The sequence below is a fragment of the Tachyglossus aculeatus genome, chromosome 20 (genome assembly GCF_015852505.1).
Source record: "Tachyglossus aculeatus isolate mTacAcu1 chromosome 20, mTacAcu1.pri, whole genome shotgun sequence".
Taxonomy (NCBI): domain Eukaryota; kingdom Metazoa; phylum Chordata; class Mammalia; order Monotremata; family Tachyglossidae; genus Tachyglossus; species Tachyglossus aculeatus.
In genome coordinates, this window is record NC_052085.1 from 27522934 (window position 1) to 27528933 (window position 6000).

At 49.5% G+C, this 6000-nt stretch overlaps 1 protein-coding gene across 5 annotated transcripts in view; it reads right to left on the reverse strand.

Moving 5' to 3' along the window:
• FAT3 (FAT atypical cadherin 3) overlaps positions 1–5746 on the reverse strand; it is a 396494-nt gene extending 390748 nt beyond the window's left edge. For all 5 annotated transcript variants that reach the window (XM_038761742.1, XM_038761740.1, XM_038761741.1 and 2 more), the window contains exon 1: positions 5676–5746. The gene's annotated coding sequence lies outside the window, so the exon portion shown is untranslated. The remainder of the gene's footprint in view (positions 1–5675) is intronic.
• Between the last annotated feature and the right edge of the window lie 254 nt (positions 5747–6000).

The following is a 6000-nucleotide window of genomic DNA, read 5'->3' on the forward strand; positions in this document are numbered from 1 at the left end:
AATAAATACGATTGAATGAATGAATGAATAAAATAAACTCTATTATTAATTGATATTTTCAGCCTACATAAATTCCTGTGGACACACCTTCTGATTGTCCCCGAGGCCTTGTGGTTGATGCCTGAGACTGCTGGACTCTTGATTATTAACATTCTAGAGACTCAGATAAGCAACAAAGCAGAAGTTTCCAAGTTGAAAACTGACAACCACACAAGACTGGGATTCTTGCCATCATTTCTTTTCTCTCTGGACCTTCTCTCTCTCAGCACTGAGGTGGTCAAAACAGGGCCAAAACAGGGCTACAAATCTCATTCCACTCCACTGAGATGTGTATTCAGATCCATCCACAGGCAAATGAAGCCAACATGCTTTAACCACACACTTAACAGTTGGGTGCAGTTTCCAGAGAAATCTGAAACTGGACATTTTTCCTGTTCCCTCTGACCACCAACCACCCAAACATTTACCTCCATGCCTCTCCTTACAACTCCAACCCTCCAAAATAACCCAGTCCAATTTCAAGCAAAAAAGTCAAACCCCATTTAGATATATCCTCCCAATCCAGAGCTCCAACAGCAGGCAATCTGTCACTATAACGTACAACTGGCTTAGAGGTGTCTGAGATGTTCTCAGTAGGTTTTCCCTCTGGACCCTAACCTGCATTTCTCTGAGAGTGGAGGAGGGATCTTTTCTTCCCATATCCTTGGAAAAACATCTTTGAAACAACCCTTGGAGGAGAGTCCAGAATAAAACAGAATGTATTTTCAAGAAGTAGGTATTTTTAACCAGTCAGAGAAGGCACACAATGACAAAAGCAGGATCTGAATCACAGCATAAGGCAATGTGTCCCCTCTGGGCTTTCTTTGGGGACATTACCTTGGCAGAGTGAAATTCAGATTTGATGTTAGGTTCTCTTCAGTCCATACTCCTACCCAGATTCCTTTACACGTGGCCTAAGCCCAGATCATCTGTAGAAGTCAGAAAGATCCCATGTTTACTACTATTCCCTCCCTAGCAATCGTAGGAAATCAATCATGGTGGATGGGCACACCTGATCCCCAGATGATTCCTGCTCACGATTCTTGAGTAAAGAAGTGGAAAACAACCTGGGAGTGATTTTAAATAAGAGTCCCAATATGCACAATCTTTTCCTTTTCTCCTCTGGAAAACAAAAAAATCCAGCCTTACATTCCTCTAGGTAGAAACACTCGTAACACCACACACCAAACTCAACTGTAAACCACTAAAACAATGTTACCATTGTCTTGTTGAAGACACATGCCACTATTAATATTGCAAAACAGTACAATAGCAATCAGGAAGCACTCCTCGTCCTAGCTGCTAAACACTCACTACTCACTGGTAATTGCCTACTTTATTCTATTTGACATAATTCATCAACCAGATTACAGCGGGTCACACTGCAGCATATGAGGAAGGCAGCAATGATAGCATAACCTAACACAATACAATGTACTTGTGAACAGCTTCAAGAGTGATTGCTTTACACAACACACACACACACACACACACACAAAATAACCATAAAACACAGCCGCTCTTATTGCTTCTCATTTCATTTCTGAGGAGCTCAGCACATCTGTAATTGCTAGTTAGAAGGCAGACTGCGTGTTGGTTATTAAGCTCCCAACCTCCCCAAATGCCTTTGCTGCTTAAAAATTAAACGATGATGATCTGATAGCAAGTCACTGTCATCAAACACTTCCTGCAATACTGCAGCACCAGATCGGACTGACGAGCTCTCAGGTTTTCTTGGATACAGAGACCAAGACCCCACAGTAGGGTAGTTCTGTCATAGCCATCATACACAGTGCACTCTGCATGCAGACGGAGTAAGGTTTGGAGTCGGATTCCCAACTGGGGAGCGTGGGCATTGGGGATCAAAGACTCCTACTCTAGTTGCCCTATAGTTTCTTTAGAAACTAGTATAGTGGGAGGTCTCAAGTGTTAAGAAGACTGTTTGGGTCTGCAAAAAGGAAAAAAAACAAGCATGCTCAAGTAATCTTTTGTTCAGTTTTATAGTGCCTGGATTCCCTGGCTGTTCACCGTCCAACTGTTCCATGTGATGGGGGCTGGAGGGGGGCAGGAAAAGAAAATACAAGGAAAAGCAGGACGGTGGGCTGTTTCCTGCCTCCTCTTAGCGTCTCTAGTAAATGGTCCTTCTCAGACAGGGACTGGTCATCTCTGAGTTTCAAAAGGCGAAAAGGGATCAGGGAGGGGGTGGCCAATCCCCTGAAGCCCCCTCCCCTCTGGCCCAGGTGAACCCAGCTTCTACTGGCACACATATGGGCAGCAGGCATCACCCAGACCAGCCTCCACAATGAAGAGAGAGTACCAACCCAACCGGGAAGGATGCGCCCATCTGCCTCCAAGCCACCGGGCACTTTGCATCTCCATCACCAGGAGGCATGGCAGGATCCCAGACTGAGCCCGTTCCTTCCTCTTCCCCTCGTCCCCCTCTCCATCCCCCCATCTTACCTCCCTCCCTTCCCCACAGCACCTGTATATATGTATATATGTTTGTACATATTTTTTTTACTTTATTTATTTATTTAATTTATTTGTACATATCTATTCTATTTATTTTATTTTGTTAGTATGTTTGGTCTCTGTCTCCCCCTTTTAGACTGTGAGCCCACTGTTGGGTAGGGACTGTCTCTATATGTTGCCAATTTGTACTTCCCAAGCGCTTAGTACAGTGCTCTGCACATAGTAAGAGCTCAATAAATACGATTGATGATGATGATGATCCCGAGCTGGGCACCGTTCCCCCGAACTCCCTCCCTCTCTCCTCGCCGGGATGGGAATGCCCCCACCCGGAGACCAAACACCTGTGCCAACAGCCCCCTCTGGCCAGGGGGCACAGCGGTTGGGCTGAGCAGCGGATTGCCTGTCCAGCTGGGCCCTGGGGAAGGAAGGGTCTCTAACCAGTATCCCTCTCATCTTCCCACCCCGACTGGCAGCGACCGGGATGAAGATGCAGCCCCCAGCCTCATTTTCCCCTACCAGCCTCTTCTCCACGGACCTCCCTGGGGGCACAGGCGATGGCTCTCCTCTTTTCCCCAGGGCCTCCCCTTCCTTAGCATCTCTTTTCCTCTCTCTCTTTTTTTCCCTCCCCCCAATTCCCAAAAGCAGACGAAAGACAGGCGATGGCTCTCCTCTTTTCCCCAGGGCCTCCCCTTCCTTAGCATCTCTTTCCCTCTCCCTCTTTTTTCCCTCCCCCCAATTCCCAAAAGCAGACGAAAGATCCCGAGTCATCCATCACACTCCCCGTTTTGGGCCGTCCCTCCCTCCTCGACTCATCATCATCATCATCAATCGTATTTACTGAGCGCTTACTATGTGCAGAACACCGTACTAAGCGCTTGGGAAGTACAAATTGGCAACATATAGAGACAGTCCCTACCCAACAGTGGGCTCACAGTCTAAAAGGGGGAGACATCATTCATTCAATCAATCGTATTTATTGAGCGCTTACTGTGTGCAGAACACTGTACTAAACGCTTCGGAAGTACAAAAACGGCAACAGAGACGGGCTTCTCATTCTCCCTCCACCCACACGCCCGGAGGCTCCCTTAATAATTTCTAATAATTATGGTATTTGTTAAGCGCTTACTATGTGTCAGGCACGGTCCTAAGCGCTGGGGTGGATACAAGCAAATCGGTTGGACACAGACCCTGCCCCACATGGGGCTCACAGTCTCAATCCCCATTTTACAGATGGGGGACTGAGGCACAGAGAGGTGAAGTGACTTGCTCAAGGTCACACAGCAGACAAGTGTCAGCGGCAGGATTAGAACCCAGGACCTTCAGAGTCCTCGGCCCGTGCTCTAGCCACCAGGACACGCTCCTTCCCTTCTCCCCTGCCAACCTTTCTCCACCGGGCACTAGGCGACGTGGCCAACTGGGCACCATAAAATTGCCCTCCACAAACCAAAGCGCTGTCATTCATTCATTCAATCGTATTTATTGGGCGCTTATTATGTGCAGAGCACTGTACTAAGCGCTTGGAACGAACAAGGACTAAGGGCTAAATACTAAGTGCTTGGACAATCAGCGTGGCTTAGTGCCCGGGCTTGGGAGTCAGATGTCGTGGGTTCTAATCCTGCCTCTGCCACTTCTCTGCTGTGTGACCCTGGGCAAGTCAATTCACTTCTCTGTGCCTCAGTTCCCTCACCTGTAAAATGGGGATGAAGACTGTGAGCCCCACGTGGGCCAACCCGATTACCGACCAGTGCTCGGCACATAGTAAGCGCTTAACAAATACCATTATTATTAGATCTACCCCAGCGCTTAGAACAGCACACAGAAGAAGCATAGAGAAGCAGCTTGGCTTCTGTGGAAACAGCCCGTCCTTGGGAGTCGTACGTTGTGGGTTCTAATCCCGTCTCCACCACTTGTCAGCTGTGTGACTTTGGGCAAGTCACTTAGCTTCTCTGGGCCTCAGTTACCCCATCTGTAAAATGGGGATGAAGACTGTGAGCCTCACGAGGGACAACCTGATTACCTTGTACCCCCCACAGCGCTTAGAACAGTGCTTGTTGGCACAGAGTAAGCGTTTAATACCATCATCACCATTCTCTGTGCCTCAGTTCCCTCATCTGTAAAATGGGGATTAAGACTGTGATCCCCACGTGGGACAACCTGATTACCTTGCATCCCTCCGAGGGCTTAGAACAATCAATCAATCAATCGTATTTATTGAGCGCTTACTATGTGCAGAGCACTGTACTAAGCGCTTGGGAAGTACAAATTGGCAACACATAGAGACAGTCCCTACCCAACAGTGGGCTCACAGTCTAAAAGGGGGAGACAGAGAACAGAACCAAACATACCAACAAAATAAGAACAGTGCTTGGCACATAGTACGCGCTTAATACCATAATAGCAATAATTATTATTAGTAGTAGTAAGCGTTTAACAAATAACCATCATTATTATTACGATACAGCAATCAAGAGAGGCAATGGTCAGTGATCAGGAGGTGGGGGAGAAAAAGAAGAAGAGGACCCCAGCAGGATGCAGGAAAGGGGGTGACTCAGGGTCTTCCCCCAAATTGAGCGCCCACCCCCACGACCCCCATCCATCCAGTTTGCAAGGAGACCTTCCCCGCAGCCCCCCTTGCCTCCGGATGCTTATTTGGGGGTGTCATCCAGTCCAGGACTGGTTCCCCCCCCCCAAAAAAAAAGGCCTCCTTCTATCTCCCTCCCCGTCCTCAATTCAGGGGCTCGGTTCCCCGGCTGGATCCCCAGGGCCCCCGCATCCACCTGCAGCTGATCAATCAATCAATCAATCGTATTTATTGAGCGCTTACTATGTGCAGAGCACTGTACTAAGCGCTTGGGAAGTACAAACTGGCAACACATAGAGACAGTCCCTACCCAACAGTGGGCTCACAGTCTAAAAATCTTTTCCAGGTCCATCTCCTCCATCCCCGCCTTGAGCCCCCTCTGCAAACTTCTGCCCACCTCCTCCAGGCTGCAGCCTGGCTAGCTCAGGGTGCCCCCCTTAACCCCCTTTTCCTCTTCTCCGGCTCCAGCTCGTATAGAGGCAAGAACTTTGCAAGGTGAAAAGTTTCCCCAGGCCGGGGGTCTCCTTCCCCCAAGCCCCCCGGCTGGAGAGGGCCACGCACCCAAGAGCCAAAACCCACGCACCTTTTTCTCCTGGTGGGAGGCGAAGGCTTCTCCTTCGGGAGTTTCTTTCCCCGCAACGGCCCGGCCTTGGCTTTGCTCCAAGCTGGGCAGCTGTCGGTGGGCAGAGGGAAGCCGCCCCCAGCCCCTCCGGCCTTTCCCACCCGCAGTGTGTGCAGCGCGCACCGCACAGCCCGTTTGGGGACGGGAGAAGGAGCGATCCGGGATCTGCCTGGGAAGGAGGAGGAGGAGGGGGTGGGAAAAGGAGAGGAGAGGGGAGAGATTGGGCTCTGATCACAGCGCAGCCTACCGGGAAGAGAGACCAGTCCTGCGATTCCCTGGCTCTCAG